Below are 19,826 nucleotides of genomic sequence, written 5' to 3' on the forward strand. Positions count from 1 at the left end.
TTTACTCCATGCACTAAAATCTGGTCACATGTGTCTGGACCACTCCCCTAATTTTCCTTGATATGTACTAATCCCCATCTTTTACTCCATGCACTAAAATCTGGTCAAATAGGTGTGGATTGCCTCCCTAATTTCCCCTGATATGTAGTAACCTAATTCTTTTACTCCATGCATGGTCGCATGTGTGTGAACTACCTCCCTTGTGATCACATAAATTTATTTATTTTTCTATGTCAAGGTGTGGAAAATCTGCCTTACATTGTTATAACTAGCTTGAAAATTGTACTTTAGAATCTTGAAGCATTTTTTTATCTAGGTAAAGTGATAAAATCCAAGGTCTACACACATTACATGTCTACCCAATTAAAACTTCAATGTTACAACACTAGATTTTCTTTGGATGGTGGTAGGTAAGTCTTAGAGCTTAAACTACTTGACGGATTCAACATTTTCATTTTCCACATTCATACTCAAACTTTGTAAATCCAATTAAGAAAAAGTTATTCTAATTTATCTAGAGCTTTAGGTGCCATAATTTTCAAGGGTCTTTTTAATCCTCTCTCTCTCTCTCTCTCTCTCACACACACACACACACACACACACACACATTCTCGATTGCAATATTGATAATAAACGTAAAACTCTCTCTCGATTTTTGAAAAAATTTAGATTAAGGTTCTGAGGGGCCAATTAGATTAATCCAAATGTAGGGAGGATATAAATTGAAGAAATAAAGGAAATCCCCCAAAAATGAGTAAATACTCACCTAAGATGAAGAGTTGACTAAGGACAAGGATATTAGTTAGAAAAGAAGAGATATTTCGAGAGATGATGCATTTTTGACACCTCAGTGTGGGGGAATTCCCCTCATGAAGGAGGTGCCTATTTCACATGTGTGGTTGAGTTTTAAACTCACAAATAATGAGATATTTTCATGTCTCCATTCTCTTACTTCAACTAGATCCAAAAAGTAAGCTAAATTGACCTAAAAATGGTCAAAAATTTACCAAAATGATCTGAAAATTTCTAGAATCAGTTTGCTTGGTTAGAGGCTCACTTTTTCCTATAAATGAAGCCTCCCCAATGGATAATAGTGTTTTATACACTGTTACTCTACTTCTCCCCAGAGTTAAAAACTGTGAATTTATTAATAATTCATTAGTTTTTTACCATTCCCTCTTGTAAAGAATTGGTGGCCACTCTTGTTGCAAACAAGAGTAGATCTCTCAAACCATCAAGCCAAAGGAAAGCTCCCAGAAATTCATGTAAGTTAGAAATCATGCTTTTTCTTATTCCTTTTAATGGTTTGCTAATTTTTTTTTGTTTTAATGTAAAATGATGCTATGTCTTGCTGGAAAGGCTTTCTCCCTCTCTTCTTCTTAAATTCAGTCTTTCTTTATCCTAGATAAGTAATAATCTAATTGTTGGAATTAAACTTTTCATATTGTTTCTCTTTTAAAAGTGGAATTTGATTAGTTTAGAATGCTTTAAACCATTTGGGGATAATTTTTAAGTAACTTAAGAATAGGAAAAATTAAAAAATGATCAGCCATACAAAAGAGGTTATAGCAAAATTTTCTTAAATTTTGTGAAATAAGTTTTATCTTTTATTATTCAAAAAGAGTAATCCCCATTGTTTGTGTATTCTAAAAGTATCATTTTCATTCTATGCATAGAAAAATGCATAGTGGAAATATTTTTATTATAAAAGTATTATTTCTATTAAATTAAATTCTATGCATATAAAGATGCATATTGAATTTGATTTTTTTAAATTTCAAAAGAGTTATTCTCATCAATTTTGATTTTATGCATAGAAAGATGCATAAAGAATTTATTTTTATTTCAAAAGAGTTGTTCTCATCAATTTTGATTTTATACATAGAAAGATGCATAAAGGTTTATTTTTATTTCAAAAGAGTTATTCTCATCAATTTTGATTTTATGCATAGAAAGATGCATAAAGAGTTTATTTTTATCTCAAAAGAGTTATTCTCATCAATTTTGATTTTATGCATAGAAAGATGCATAACGAATTTATTTTTATTTCAAGAGTTATTCTCATCAATTTTGATTTTATGCATAGAAAGATGCATAAAGGAATTTATTTTTATTTTATTTTGAAAGTGTTATTTTCCTTAAAATTGAATTTATGCATAAATAGATATATAAAGGGATTTTTATAAAAGTGTTATTCCTAGTGAAGTTGATTTTTATAAAAGAATGAATGGATGGATAGATGTGATGTGAATCAGATAAATGTGAATGAATGGATGGATAGATGTGATGTGAATCAGATAAATGTGAATGAATGGATGGATAGATGTGATGAGAATCAGATAAATGTGAATGAATGGATGGATGGATGTGGATGTATGTGAAGAATAGAAGTGGATGTATGTGAAGAGTAGAAGTGGATGTATGTGAAAGAATGGATGTGGATGTATGTGAAAGGATAGATGTGGATGTATGTGAAAGAATAGAAGTGGATGTATGCGAAAGTTCGGGGCACGATACTAAGCTGGTGGTCATTCCAAAAATCAAAACCGGGAAAATTTCCCATGCCCGGAAAACGGGGACGATTCCACCATTTTGAATTTCTTAACAAATTTTTCTAACGAGGTCAAGATACTGAACTAACCTTCATCTTAATAAACCAGATAGAAAGGAAACTATTACAAACTTAACTTGAAGGAATCAACGCTTTTTTCCTAATTGAATTAGGCACAGCCATTGATCTATTCATTTGAGAAGTCTTCAGGTTATTATTTAACTATTCGAGTTCTAAGCGTATTCCTATTGAAAATTAATTTTATTATTAAAACTCTACTGATTCCAACCTAACCCCATCCGGCCCATGGGTTAGTCACTGCCCAACCACTGGAATTGGTAGAACCAGACAAGTACTCACCCACCTATAATTGAATGCCTTTCTTAACTTTTGCTTTAGAATACAGATACGTACACACTCCTCTTAAACTTTAATTTATAAAATAATCCATTGACAAACAATTATTCATTTTACAGATGTCATAACTCAAAATTTCCATTCAATCCTTGTTTCTCACAAAACAGTATCACTCTGGACTCTCCGTTGAGACCAGTAGGTTAGCAACCAGATCCAGTAATAGATTACAATAATTTTCTCATCCTATCATACATATATATATCTTCCACGACATATGCATGGGTGTCCTAAGCACCGCGAGCCCGTGCATCGCCTGGTCAGAACCCTCCAAGATCCTCCTTAGGTGTCCTGGCACTTCACTCAGTGACCGCTTCGTTGGCCCTCGCCCATCGTACTGGAAGCACACCATTTTACACCATACTCAGGCTGGTCAAGACCTGGGCAGGTTTTGGTCGCGTGAGCCATCCTTTGAACACTCCTCGCCAGCTGTTGCAACTGAACTTCCCTTAGAAAACACATATACCAAATGCTCCCTCCAGGCGTAAGATAGTCCTTTAAGAAAACAGGGTTTCTGTGCAAGTTTTTAGTTTTGATTTTCTTTTGAATACAATGAGAATATCTTAATTCCGTATCCCAAGACTTCTAGATCACAGGTCTGGCTTCCATTCCGCGAATTCCGTAATCTTGATCCTCAGATTAAAATCAAAGGTCTCAACTTAGTTTCAGATTCGGTGGGTGATTTGAGTGTAGATTACTGAACTGGTCACATCATCTTTTCTTGAAACTGACGAAGGAGTTACGTCTTGGTCATAGTTTGATTCAACGTTTGAGTCTGGAAAGGTTCTCCCTCAACTATCTTACTCAAAGGGTAATATTTCAATTACTACTTTACTGAATTTCATTCATTGAGTATTTTGCTTAACTGAATTCAAAACTAAACACATATTCTTATGAGGATAAATCTAATCATTTATCTAAAATTCTGACTTCGATAGATCTTCTGAATTTTCTCATTACCATCCTAGAGAATATGAAATAGTAGAATTTTCCTTCACAGAGTATTTACTTATTCATTTACCAATATTCATAAGAGTTAAACAATGATTAAAGAGAACTCTCATTTTGATATTAAAAAAATTATGTATGCATCTATTTATGCATAAAATCCAACTTCTATGAAAATAACACTTTTTATAATAAAAATATTTCTACTATGCATTTTTCTATGCCTAGAATGAAAATAGCACTTTTAGAATACACAAACGGTGGGGATTACTCTTTTGGAATAATAAAAGATAAAATTTATTTCACAAAATTTAAGAAAATTATCCCATAATCTCTTTTGTATGGCTGACCATTTTCCAAATTTTTCTAACCTTAAATTACTTAAAAATTATCCCCAAATGGTTTAAAGCATTCTAAACTAATTAAATTCCACTTTTAAAAGAAAAACAATATGAAAAGTTTAATTCTAACAATTTGATTACTTAACTAGGATAAAGAAAGGCTGAATTTAAGAATGAAGAGAGGGGGAAAGCCTTTCCGACAAGGCATAGCATCAATTTATCATTTTAAAGATAACAAAAATTAGAAAACCAATAAAAGAATAAATAAAAAGTAGGATTTCTAACTTACATGAATTTCTAGGAGCTTTCCTTTGGCTTGATGGTTTGAGGGATCTACTCTTGTTTGCAACAAAAGTGGCCACCAATTCTTTAGAAGAGGGAATGGTCAAAAACTAATGACTTATTAATAAATTCATAGTTTTTGGCTCTAGGGAGGAGTAGAGTAACAGTGCATAAAACACTATTAAGCTTCAACAAAGGGGGAGGCTTCTATTTATAGAAAAAAGTGAGCTTCTAACCAAGCAAACTGATTCTAGAATTTTCCAGATCAGTTTGGTCAATTTTTGACCATTTTTGGGTCAGTTTAGCTTACTTTTTGGAACTAGACTTGAATACGGAGAGAGAAGAGATAAAATATCTCAATTTTTGAGAATTTAAAACTCCACCACACATGTGAAATAGGTGCCTCCTTCATGAGGGGGAATCCCCACTCTAAGGTGTCAAAAATTTATTTTTTAGTATTTCCTTTGGTCCTTAGTCCACTCTTCATCTTATGTGAGTATTTACTCATTTTTGAGGGGATTTTCTTTATTTCTTCTATTTATCTCCTCCACACATTTGGATGAATGTGATTGACCCCTCAAAACCTTATTTTAAAATTTTCAGAAAACTTTAACTCCTAGGATAAGGCCTTTTAAACAAATTATAATTGATTTCTAATGCACCTTTTGAAAATCTTTTTGGACTTTTGTTTTGGGGGAATTTATTTATTTTAATAAGAATAGATATTTTTCCATCCAAAAATATCTAAAATCTGAATAACCTCTCTCTAGAAGATTTCTCTCTCTAAGCCAAAATAGGTAGAAACAAGATCTTTTATATTTCTGAAGAGGGATTTGATTACAGGGGAAGATACTAGACATCTTGAGAGGCTGGGGAGAAATCTTACATTCTCTCCCACTTGAAAAATGCGAAATATGCTCATCTCGCAAACTGGGGGTAATCTCGTAATAGTTCGGCTTCTTTCTCCCAGGTGGCATCTTCGAAAGGATAGAACTTCTATTTGACCAATAATTCTCTCAAAATTATGTTCATGAGAACCTTTTCTCGAATATCAAGGATTTCTTCAGGTTGGAGTTCCATCTGCCCTTGGGTTGAAGAAGTTAAGATTTCATCACTCTGCATTTGCTGCTCCATGTCATCAAGCATTTGTCTGGACATCTCGAAGCTAATCAATGGGTCGGACTAAGTTAATGGAGTTAAGCAATCGTTTCCATACAAAGCGTTAAAAGGGCTCATCCCAATACTTCTGTGTGATAAGAAGCATTGTAGGCGAACTCGACTAGGTGCAGATAGCTTAGCCACTTCTTGGGTTCCCTGCCACAGCATGACCGAAGTATATCTTCGATTACTTAGTTCACCCTTTCAGTTTGACCATCGATCTCGGGGTGGTAAGCTGTGCTGAGATCCAAGAAAGTTCCTACTGCTTCAAAAAATGCAGTCTAGAATCTTGACGTGAATTTGGGATCTCGATCACTTACTATTCTTCTGGGTAGGCCATGCAATCTAAAGATTTCTTTGAGGAGTGACTCTGGCCACATCCACTGCAGTGTAGGTTTCTTTTACTAGAATCAGATGGGCAACTTTGGTTAGTCTATCAACTACCACAAAGATGGAGTTGTAACCTGATTGCACTGAGGGTAATCCAGTAATAAAATCCATACTGATGCATTCCCAGTTCATCTGGGGGATGTCTAATGGATGTAACTTCCCAAACATTTTTACTCTCTTGGCCTTGACTTTCTGACAAGTCAGACATTGACGTACATGATTAAGCACATCCTTTTTTAGACCAAGCCAAAAGAAGCTTTTCTTCACAGACATGTAGGTTTTGATGAAACCTAGATGTCTTGCAATAAGGCTGTCATGGGCTTCATTCAGAATTTGACCCTTAGTTCCCTCATCATTGGGAATGCATAGCCTACGATTATAATACATAATTCCATTATCTAGGCTATACCCTCCTTGAACTCGGTTCAACTCCTGTGGAGTTTTGCTTTCCTGCATAAGTAGGGTAGCAATAGGGCCAAAGAATCTATCCTGCATGATCTTCTCACTTGCTTCAATAATCAAAGAATTTGACACTATAGTAATTGCAAGCAAGGAGGCTTTTCTTCTTGAGGGCATCTGCTACCACATTTTCTTTGCCTGGGTGGTACTTGATTTCAAAATTAAATTCCTGCAGGGTCTGCATCCACCTTCTTTGGTGCATGTTGAGATCCTTCTGAGTGAAGATTCACTTTAAGCTCTGATGATCTGTTCATCAAAGTGAATCTTTGACCCAGTAGGTAATGTCTCCACAACTTCAAGGTATATACTACTGAAAGTAGTTCCAGGTTGTGGACATCATAATTCATCTCATGCGTTCTGAGTTTTTGGGATTCATAGGCCACTGCATGACCTTCCTACATGAGTGCACCTCCCAGGGCAAAACCAGTGGCATCAATTATACTACCTCAAAGGGTAGAGAGAAATCTGGCAGCTTTAGAACGTGATTGGTTACCAAGGCAGTCTTCAGTTTATCAAAAGCACTTTGGCACCTGGCAGACAATGGAAACGGGATATTCTTCTTGAGAAGATTAGTCAGGGAGGAAGCTATGAGAGCATACTTTGGTATAAAAATCCTACACCAACTAGTCAATCCCAAGAATCCTCTGACTTCTTTCACTGACTTTGGTTCAGGCCAATCTATGACTGCTTGGACTTTAGCGAAATCTGGAGAAATTCCATCTTTGGATACCAGAAAGCCCAAGTATTCAACATGGTTGGTAGAGAAAGTGCATTTACTCTTTTTTGCAAAGAGTTGGTGCTTCCTTAGAATCTCAAGAACTTTCTTGACATATGCTTCATGGTCAGCTGTATTCTTTGAGTAAATCAGAATATCATCAAAGAAAAAAAGAAAAAAATCATCCAAATATTCTCTGAGAACGTCCTGCATTAATCGATTGAATGTAGCTCGGACATTTGTCAATCCAAACGGCATGACAGTGAATTCATAATGCCCATACCGAGTATTGATGGTTGTCTTCTTCGGGATATCTTGCTCATTAATCATGATCTGATAATACCCTGATTTGAGATCTATCTTTGTGAAGATCTGGGCTCCACTTAGCCTGTCCAAAAGCTCATCAATTCTAGGGATAGGATACTTATTCTTAACTGTCAGCAACAACTGATTGAGACCTTTGTAGTCCACACAGAGTCTGAACGTTCCATCTTTCTTTTTCTAAAAGGGATTTGGCACACCCCAAGGTGAAACACTGGGTCTTACAAACCCTTGTTCTAACAGCTATCTAAGCTGTTCCTTGAGTTTGCTGGCTTCAAGAACTGGCATTTTGTACGTGCGCAGGCCTACTAGCTGAGCTCCGGGAGTCAATTCTATCACATGATCTACTTCCCGAATTGGAGGCATCTCTGATAATTTTGCTGGGAATAAATCATCATATTCATTAACCATTCAGGTTATTTAGCTTTTAACTTTGTGTCCACTGGATTCATTTTGACAACATAAATGAGGTGCTTCTTTCTAAGTCGTTTTAGTAACTTAGAAGCCTTTACTAACTGCTCTACAGACTTGGGAATCCTGAGATTCCGGTTCCTTGAACTTTATTTCCATGAAGGTCACAGAAGGAAATGGTTCCATTATGACAGTGAATGTCAGCTTGATTTTTGTGGAGCCAATCCATTCCAAGGATCCCATCAAAAACTCCCAAAGGTATAACTGTGAATTGACAGTCAGTTAAATTCCCATCTAGATTGAATTGAATACAATCTGTCTCAGGGTTAGTGAAAAGAATCTTCCCACTTGCCAATTCAACTTGCATAGGTTTCCCTGATTTTGCAAGCATCCCGGGGAAATGAAAGAATGAGTACTGCCTGAATCAATCAAAAGCTTAAAAGGCTTAAAAGGCTTAAAATTCCCATCTAGATTGAACTGAATACGATCTGTCTCAAAGTGAGTGAAAGAATCTTCCCACTTGCCAATTCAACTTGCATAGGTTTCCCTGATTTTGCAAGCATCCCGGGGAAATGAAAGAATGAGTACTGCCTGAATCAATCAAAAGCTTAAAAGGCTTACCCTGATACTCAGCTAGAGTATGGATGACGAAGAACTGACGGTTTGGCCCTTGGTTTTCAATTGCTGCATAAATCTGTCCTCTTTCTTCTTCCACTACTTCTGCTATTGTGGCTGCTCTAGCTGCTTCTGCAATCTGAGGCAGAACTTTTTCATTTTGGTTGCCCCAATTCTGGGCAGGAGTTCTGAGGCTACTCTGGACAAAGGCAGATGGCTGAGCTAGAGCTCTCCTGGGATTACCCTGATTTTGACAAGATGGGCCCTGATTTGACTGACAGGAAGGGGCTGGTCTCTGCACTCTCGGTCCTCGACTTCCCTGTCCCCTTTTGACATGGCAGGAGTCGGGCAGTCTTTCAGCCGGTGACCAAAACCCTGGCATCCAAAACACCGGTTCTCACTTCTGAGCTCATCCCTCTGAATCCTTGAAAGAGGTGGGGTTCCTAAGAAAGTTTTATGTGGGAAGGGTTTTCCTTCACTTCTGAATCTCCCAGTATCCTGATTCTGAATTGGACCTTGCTACCTCTTTGGGGGAGGAAAGTTTGAAGTACTTCTTAGGGTTTGGAATCTTTAAAAGTTAGAGGGTGCAGGCTTTGGCGGGACCTTAACAACAAAAGCTTTGGCAAAGTCTTTTGCCATTCTTACTGCTTCGGCCATTGAGACAGGTTTGGCATTCTTTACGAAGGTGTCCAATGGCTCGTTCATTCTTCGAATGAATCTGGCCACCATCAGCTACTCTTCATCCAATTGTGGGGAATACTTGAGGAGAAGGGCAAAGGGCTGATGGTACTCTTCAATTGTCCGGCTATCCTGCTTTAGTTTCAAGAAATCATTCATTTTAGTTTCAAGGAAGCCCGGAGGACAAAACCTCTTTCTGAGGTAAGCTTTAAGATCGGTCCAGGTATGGGTATTCCAGTCGAGATGGTTAGTCTCGCAGTGATTCCTCCAAGCAACCCTAGCCGTTTCCACAATCTTTAACCTGGCGAGAGCCATCTTGCTTCTCTCATTGTAGCCAATTACAGCAAAGTATTCCTCCATTACCTCAATCCACTTTTCCACTACTTCACCTAACTGCTCCCCTTCACCCTTGAAGGGACCAGGTTGGGATTTGTGCAGGGCTTTTCGAACATCCGGATCTAACTCTTCGTCATCGATTAGAGGATCCGGTTGCCTTGCACGGGCCGCGTGCCTCATGACTCGGATAAAACAAGATTTTCGTCAACTTAACTTTGACAACAGATTTATGATTATTTAATTTTTGTGATTTATTCTTTGAACAGATAATTATTTCATCATACATCGTGAAACAAGATTTACTCTGATAATTTTATTAACCATATTCACAATCATGAAAACAATATGGAATTTTTTTGCAAAACATCGCTTATTATCAAAAGTTTTTGATATATACATAGAGCATCATGGCTCCCAAAATCACTGTGGATGTATGTTGTGAGATCCCATTGCCCCCTCCGCGCACCGGATTCCTGAATGCTGGCAAGCGGAAGCAGCTCCCTCTTGTGCGGGGCAGGGTTTCCCACTCGGGTCCTCGCCCTCGAATGTTCAAGCATGCGACTAAGCTGGTGGTCGTTCCGAAAACCAAACCGGGAAAATTTCCCATGCCCGAAAAACGGGGACGATTCACCCATTTTGAATTTCTTAACAAATTTTTCTAACGAGGTCAAGATACTGAACTAACCTTCATCTCAATAAAAGAGATAGAAAGGAAACTATTACAGACTTAACTTGAAGGAATCAACGCATTTTTTCTAATTGAATTAGGCACACCCGTTGATCTATTCATTTGAGAAGTCTTCAAGTTATTATTTAACTATTCGAGTTCTAAGCGTATTCCTATTTATCAATTTTATTATTAAAACTCTACTGATTCTAGCCTACGGCCCATGGGTTAGCCACCGCCCCCAACCACTAGAATTGGTAGAGCCAGACAAGTACTCACCCACCCATAATTGAATGCCTTTCTTAACTTTTGATTTAGAATACAGATACGCACACACTCCTCTTAAACTTTAATTTATAAAACAATCCATTGACAAACATTTATTGGTTACAGAGGTCATAACTCAAAATTTCCATTTAATCCTTGTTTCTCACACAACAATATTACTTTGGACTCTTCGTTGAGACTAGTAGGTCAGCAACAACGAGATCCAGTAACAGATTACAATAATTTTCTCGTCATCATACATATATATATCTTCCACGACATACGCATGGGTGTCCTAAGCACCGCGAGCCCGTGCATCGCCTGGTCAGAACCCTCCAGGTTTCTCCTTAGGTGTCCTGGCACTTCACTCAGGGACCGCTTTGTCGGCCCTCGCCCATTGTACTGGAAGCACACCATTTACACCATACCCAGGCTGGTCAAGACCTGGGCAGGTTTTTGTCGCGTGAGCCGTCCTTTGAACACTCCCCACTAGCTCTTACAACTGAACTTCCCTTAGAAAACACATATACCAAATGCTCCCTCCAGCATTCTGGCGTAAGACAGTCCTTTAAGAAAACATGGTTTCTATGCAAGTTTTCAGTTTTGATTTTCTTTTGAATACAATGAGTATATCTTAATTCCGTATCCCAAGACTTCTAGATCACAGGTCTGGATTCCCAGCAGAATTCCTCGAATTCTATAATCTTGATCCTCAGATCAAAATCAAAGGTCTCAACTTAGTTTCAGATTCAGTGGGTGATTTGAGTGTAGATTACTGAACTGGTCACATCGTCTTTTCTTGAAACTGACGAACGGAGTAACGTCTTGGTCATTCAGGGTTTGAGTCTAGAAAGGTTCTCCCTGAACTATATTTCTCACGAAGGGTAATATTTCAATTACTACTTTACTGAATTTCATTCATTGAGTATTTCACTTAACTGAATTCAAAACTAAATAGGTATTCCTATGAGGATAAATTTAATTATTTATCTAAAATTCTGACTTCGATAGATCTTTTGAATTTTCTCATTACCATCCTAGAGAATATGAAATAGTAGAATTTTTCTTCACAGAGTATTTACTTATTCATTTACCAATATTCATGGGATTTAAACAATGATTAAAGAGAACTCTCATTTTGATATAAAAAAATTATGTATGCATCTAATTATGCATAAAATCCAACTTCTATGGAAATAATACTTTTAATAATAAAAATATTTCTACTATGCAATTTTCTATGCCTAGAATGAAAATATCACTTTTAGAATACACAAAAACGGTGGGGATTACTCTTTTTTTGGAATAATAAAAGATAAAACTTATTTCACAAAATTTAAGAAAATTTTGACATAACCTCCTTTGTATGGCTGACCATTTTTGAAATTTTCCTAACCTTAAATTACTTAAAAATTATTCCCAAATGGTTTTAAGCATTCTAAACTAATCAAATTCCACTCTTAAAAGAGAAACAATATGAAAAGTTTAATTCTAACAAATTGATTACTTAACTAGGATAAAGAAAGGCTGAATTTAAGAATGAAGAGAGGGGGAAAGCCTTTCCAACAAAGCATAGCATCAATTTATCATTTTAAAGATAACAAAAATTAGAAAACCATTAAAAGAATAAATAAAAAGTAGGATTTCTAACTTACATGACTTTCTGGGAGCTTTCCTTTGGCTTGATGGTTTGAGGGATCTACTCTTAATTACAACAAGAGTGGCCACCAATTCTTTAGAAGAGGGAATGGTCAAAAACTAATGAATTATTAATAAATTCATAGTTTTTGGCTCTAGAGAGGAGTAGAGTAACAGTGCATAAAACTCTTTTAAGATTCAACAAAGGGGGAGGCTTCTATTTATAGAAAAAAGTGAGCTTCTAACCAAGCAAACTGATTCTAGAGTTTTTCAAATCAATTTGTTTTGACCATTTTTGGGTCAGTTTAGCTTACTTTTTAAAACTAGACTTGAATTAGGGGAGAGGAGAAATGAAATATCTCAATTTTTGAGAATTTAAAACTCCACCACACATGTGAAATAGGGGCCTCCTTCATAGGGGGAATCCCTACTCTGAGGTGTCAAAATTTTATTTTTTTAGTATTTCCTTTGGTCCTTAGTCCACTCTTCATCTTATGTGAGTATTTACTCATTTTTGGGGGGATTTTCTTTATTTCTTCTATTTATCTCCTCCACACATTTGGATGAATCTGATTGGCCCCTCAAAATCATAATTTAAAATTTTCAAAAAATCTGGACCCCTAGGATAAGGCCTTTTGAATAGATTATAATTGATTTCTAATGCACCTTCTGAAAATCTTTCTAAACTCCTATTTCGGGGAAATTTATTTTGATAAGAAGAGATATTTTTCCATCCAAAAATATCTAAAATCTGAATAACCTCTCTCTAGAACATTTTGTCTCTCTTAGGTAGAAACAAGATCTTTTATATTTTTGAAGAGGGATTTGATTACAGGGGAAGATACTGGACATCTTGAGAGGCTGGGGAGGAATCTTACATATGTGGGAGAATACATGTGGATTTAAATGTGATGGATATGGAACGAGAATTGAGGCGATGAGATATGATGTAAATTGGATAGATATGAATGATAAGGGATGTGAATGAATGTGATAGCATGTGAATGAGGATGTAAACATGTGAATCGGGATGTGAATGAATGATAATGGATGTGAATGCATGATAAGGGATGTGAATGAATATGATAGCATGTGAATCAGGATGTAAACATGCGAATCGGGATGTGAATGAATGATATAGGATGTGAATGAATGTGTTAGCATGTGAATCGGGATGTGAATGAATGATATAAGATGTGAGTGAATGTGTTAGTATGTGAATCGGGATGTGAATGAATGATAAGGGATGTGAATGGATGTGATGTGATGTGAATCGGAATGTGAATGAACGATAAGTGGTGAAGTGATGAGATGTATGGGTAGATGCAAGTGGATGAGACCTAATGAGGATAAATGAGGAAGTAAGTGATGAGATAGAAAAAGATATGATTAGATGAGAATGGGAATACTTATGAAATGAATGTGGATTGATGTGTGGGTAATGTGGATTGATGTGGATGGATGTATGGATGAGTGGATTGATGTGAATGGATGTGTGGATAATGTGGATCGGTGTGGATGGATGTATGGATAATGTGGATTGACATGTGGATTGATGTGGATGGATGTATGGAAGATGTGGATGGATGTGTGGATAATGTGGATTGATGTGGATGGATGTATGGATGATGTGGATTGATGTGGATGGATGTATGGATGATGTGGATTGATGTGTGGATGATGCAATTAGATGTGATTTGATGTGGGAATGATGTGATGTGATAGGGATCGATGAAGAAAATAAAATTGTGGTAAGATGAGAAAAGATGGGGACTAATGTGAAAGGATGCGGAGTAATGAGAAAAGATGGAAATATTGTTGGAACTATATTTGTATGTGAAATCTGTTTTTAAATGACTGTTTTATGTCAAGAATGCTGGGAAAGCATTTTGATCGTCTTGTGATTGAGGTCGTGGAGACCTATCTGTTAAAGTTGTAACTACTAACGGAGAGTCAACGGAGGACGTCTCGCGTAGCAAGGTCGGCCGACGTCTTGACCAGCCTCGGTTTGATTTGAATGGTGAGCTTCCGGTACAGTGGATGAGGGACCAAGGAAGCAGCCTATGAGTGAAGCGCTAGGTGACCTGCGAAGGATCCTAGAGCATGCTGACCATACGGTGCTCAAGCTTTGGGGGTCGCTGAAGATACGCACAAGTACATCGGGGAAGATATTGGAACAAGGAGTAAGAGTTGTTTTCTGAATTCGGGCATGGATCTGGTTGATTGACCTTGCTGGTTCTCAACGAATGAGTCCATGGCTCTTTTATATGGATCTGTTAGTTGATCTTGCTGATCTTCAATGGAGATTCCATCTGGATATTTTTATGTGATTATATTGTTGGGTATTATGAGCTAGGAACTATTGAAAAGGCCCCTGAGTGAACATGTGGTGAGCGTTCTGGTTGCCAATGATGCCATAGGTACACCGATGAAGAAATGAATTGGAAATTAGGATTCAACTGGATAATTAGAGGATTATGATCAATAACACTATGGTTTCATTAAATGATTGTTTTAAAGATTGTTGAATTTGTGAAAAAGGCAAGTTCATATTGGGTGTGTAAGTGGTGTGACTAGTTTTATGTTTTCATGAATATCCGGCTAGGGGACCTGGGAACTCTTTTCCCTGGTATACCTAGGACAAAACCTAACCAAATTCCTAATTGGATCCCATCACTACAGCGGTTGGGCAGTTGGCTAACCCATGGGACTGGATGGGGTTAGGCTGGACTGATGGATCCATAAATCGAGATTCAATTTTTGTATAGTACGATAGATGAGGTAAATCCTGGATAAAAAATGTTCTATGGAAAAGAATCAATGACTGTGCCTCTCAATGAGGAAAAAATTGTTGGTCTCTATGATCCAAGTACAATCTTTTCCCTGATCTGACTATGGGACGGGTTCGGTTCAGATCAGTTCAGTTAGTTCAGGCTTTTGACTACGTTAAGAAGAGTAATCGCCCATGCTTTCCGAGCAAGGGAAGTTTTTTTGAGTTCAATTTTGGAAGAACCGATGGATTAGTCTCTTGTCTTGATATCCGTGGGGCGAGGCCCCGAGTGTGGGACCCTACCCCGCGCAAGAAGTGCTACTTCCGCTCTGCTAGCACCCCCAAATTCGTTGCACAGTGGGGTCAAGGATCTTACAATCGATGAGGGAACTAAGGGTCAAATTCTGAATGAAGCCCATGATAGCCTTATTGCAGGACATCCAGGATTCATCAAAACCTACATGTCTATGAAGAAAAGCTTCTTTTGGCCTGGTCTAAAAAATGTCATGTACGTCAATGACTGACCTGTCAAAAAGTCAAGGCCGAGAGAGTAAAAATGCCTGGGAAGTTACATCCATTAGACATCCCCCACAGCAGATGAAGTGGGAATGTATCAGTATGGATTTTATTATTGGATTACCTTTAGTGCAATCAGGTTACAACTCCATCTTTGTGGTAGTTGATAGACTAACCAAAGTTGCTTGTAACATACCCATCTTCACTAATAAAGAAATGTCCATGTAATAGATAAATTTATGAGTTTTTATGGTATAAAAATCAATGATTTTATTAAATGAGTCATTTCTACTTAGAATCTTCAAATTCTAAGCCAAAATTTGGAATCTGCGCGCGATTTTACCCCGCCCCAAAATTTGGACCATACACAGTTACCAGGGTGCCCGTATGATGGCTACACAAGAACCAAAGGACGGCCGCCAATTGTGTGGTCCACACGTACTGCTACGTGGACACCCATGCTGCCCCAGACTAGATCAAGTACATGCGTACCACTCCTTGCCCTATTAACCGACACCGTACCTTTCCCACAGAGCCATGCAGGCCACTGATCTACAGCCTTTGCTGGTACACTGTCCTTTCGTCCTTGCTTTGCACAGTGCCCGTACCCGTACCCCACAGTTATATAAACCCCCTGGGGTGCTCCATGGGCAACACGCATGATGAAAGTAACACTTTTATAATTTAAAAAATTCTTTTATGCATTCTTTAATGCATAAAAATCAATAATGATGAAAGTAACACTTTTATAATAAAAAAATTATTCTTTTATGCATCTATTTATGCATAAAAATCCATAATGATGAAAGTAACACTTTTATAATTAAAAATATTCTTTCATGCATCTATTTATGCATAAAATCCACAATGATGAAAGTAACACTTTTATAATAAAAAAATATTCTTTTATGCAACTATTTATGCATAGAAATCCATAATGATGAAAGTAACACTTTTATAATTAAAAAAATTTCTTTTATGCATCCTTTTATGCATAAAAATCAATAATGATGAAAGTAACACTTTTATAATAAAAATTATTCTTTTATAATAAAAATAATAATCAATATGCATCTTTCTATGCATGGAATTCAATTCTATTAAAAATCACTCTTTCATAATAAATAAATAATCAATATGCATCTTTCTATTCATAGAATTTAATTCTATTAAAAATCACTCTTTCATAATAAATAAATAATCAATATGCATCTTTCTATTCATAGAATTTAATTCTATTAAAAATCACTCTTTTATAATAAATAAATAATCAATATGCATCTTTCTATGCATACAATTCATTTCTATTAAAAATCACTCTTTTATAATAAATAAATAATCAATATGCATCTTTCTATGCATAGAATTCAATTCTATTAAAAATCACTCTTTGATAAAAGAATAATCAATATGCATCTTTCTATGCATAAATGAAAATGAAACTTTTAGAATACACTAACGATGGGGATTACTCTTTTTGATTAATAAAAGATAAATTTTATTTCATAATTTTTTTAGAAAATTTTGCCATAAACTCCTTTGTATGGCTGACCATTTTTCGATTTTTCTAACCTTAATCTACTTAGGAATTATCCCCAATTGGTTTAAATCATTCTAAATTAATTAATTTTTATTTTTAAGAGAGAAACAATATGAAAAGATTAATACCAACAATTAGATCACTTAACTAGGATAAAGAAAGGCTGATTTTAAGAATGAGAGAGGGGGTTATCATTTTAAGATAACAAACAGTTTAGAAAACCATTAAAAGAATAAAGAAAAATATAAGATTTCTAACTTACATGAATTCTCGGAGCTTTCCTTTGGCTTGATGGTTTGAGGGTTCTACTCTTGTTTGCATCAAGAGTGGCCACCAATTCTTTAGAAGAGGGAATGGTCAAAAACTAGTGAATTATTAAGAAATTCAGAGTTCTTGGCTCTTGGGAGGAGTAGAGTAACATTGCATAAAACACTATTAAACTTCAAAAAAGGGGGAGGCTTCTATTTGTAGGAAAAAGTGAGCTCCTAACCAAGCAAACTGATTCTAGAATTTTCCAGATCAGTTTGGTCAATTTTTGACCATTTTTAGGTCAGTTTAGCTTACTTTTTAGAACTAGACTTGAATTAGGAGAGAGGAGAGATGAAATATCTCAATTTTTGATGATTTAAAACTCCACCACACATGTGAAGTAGGCGTCTCATTCATGAGGAGTGAATCCCTATTGTGAGATCAAAAATCCATTTTTTTAGTAATTCCTTTTGTCCTTAGTCCACTCTTCATCTTATGTGAGTATTTACTCATTTTTGGGAGGGATTTTCTTTATTTCTTCTATTTATCTTCTCCATACATTTGGATGAATCTGATTGGCCCCTCAAAACCTTAATTTAAAATTTTTTAAAAATCTGGACCCCTAGGGTAAGGCCTCTTGAACAGATTATACTTGATTTCTAATGCACCTTCTCAAAAATCTGGACCCCTAGGGTAAGGCCTCTTGAACAGATTATACTTGATTTCTAATGCACCTTCTCAAAATCTTTTTGAACTTCTGTTTCAGGGGAACTTATTTTAAAGAGAAGAGATATTTTTCCATCCAAAAATATTCAAAATCTGAATAACCTCTCTCTAGAATATTTTATCTCTCTTGGCCAAAACAAGTAGAAACAAGATCTTTTATATTTCTGAAGGGATTTGATTACAGGGGAAGATGCTGGAAATCTTGAGAGGCTGTGGAGGAATCTTACAAGTTCGCCCTTGCTTTTTTAAAAATCGTGAGAAACGCTCGGATTAGTTGAAAGAACTATTGTCAATCTAACCACTAGAACTAGCATCAGTTGTCATGGGATGCCATGAAGGTACATCTTTGTGATGAAAGGTTTTGTCCTCTAAGATTTCGGGAGGATAAAATGAATGATTTTTTGGAGCTAACCCAAGAAAGGAAGACCCTAGAAGAATACCGCCAAACTTTTGTTAAACCTCTCCAATTTCCTCTAGAGATGGATGAGGTAACTCTCCTCATCGATTCATTCGGAGACTTAATCCCCCTTTGAATAAGATAGTCAAGAATTACCAAGCCACCCTCCATTTGAGAAACCATAATTTTGGCCAGAGGCCATGATAAAGTTTTTTATATGGAAAGTGTCGAGAAGGACATGAGTCCTTCCATGAATATTAGGAAGAGGTCCCCTAATTCAAGAGGAATGTCAAGCCCACCCTTGGGCTAAGAGGAATCATGAGCTAGAGTATTTCAATGTCAAGAAACAGGGATAACAGGGTTAGAGAGCAGACAACATGGCCACATGAGAAAGATTTCCCTAACTAACAAGGACCCTTGTCTTCCCAAATCATGGAAAGGGGAAACCCAATAGGATGGGCCTATATCAATGCAAGAGGCGAGAATGAGGCTAGCACGAAGCCTAGAATACCCAAACTAAGAAGTGGTTGCCCAAGTTGTGATTGTTTTGAATTAAGCTAGAGATCATTGATTCTTTAATCAAAGTTTAATTAAGAATATGTTAGGGAGTATGCTAGAGATTAACATAGGGATTGTGTTAGGAAGTAATATAGAGATTATGAGAAGATTATAAACAAGAGATTAAGTTAGAAATTTTGATATAGAATTATATATATGATGGGTTAAAGATACCTGAATAATTCAACAAGTGTTTCTGTGAGTAAATAGAAGTTAATTGGTCCAAGATTCATGTGGAGTAAGGTATTCTAGGAGAGGATGCTAAGGTTATGCTTCTTGCTGTCATAGGTTAGATCGCACAAAGGATTGATCCCCTTACGTTTTTCCATGACAATTTATGAATTAGCATATTACATGGGCATATGGAATAAGGAATTCGTAAGGTAGAACTTGGGATAATAAATAATGGGTTTGTATCATATGAGAGTGTATATGGATGCATGGATAATAAGGACATTAACTTTAGAATAATAAAGACATTTTGAGAGCTCAACAAAATGAACTAGACACATGAAAGAAGAGAGTCTTAGGAACAATGTTTAGATAAAAGAAGACACCACTTTGGGAGAGAGAGGAGGATTTACTTAGAGATTACCCCAGCTCGCGAGATGAGGACATCTCAAATCTTTTAAGTGGGATTCTTTCCAAGACATGTAAACGATTCTCTTTTAATACAGGTTTCAATAACAAAGAGAGTGCACTTCGAGAGAGACTATAAGGCTAGAAACATTAAGAAAGTGATAGAGTAAAAATATTAGTTCTAAAAATTTGAAAAGAAAGAAGAAGATAAGAATAGATCTATTATGAGATAAATATCTCAAAAATTATAATTTTGAATTCAGGTGATAGGAGGTCATATTAAGAGTACTTTTACATATT

Source organism: Cibotium barometz, chromosome 54 (assembly GCF_041138505.1).
Source record: "Cibotium barometz isolate CiBa-2024 chromosome 54, ASM4113850v1, whole genome shotgun sequence".
NCBI lineage: Eukaryota > Viridiplantae > Streptophyta > Polypodiopsida > Cyatheales > Cibotiaceae > Cibotium > Cibotium barometz.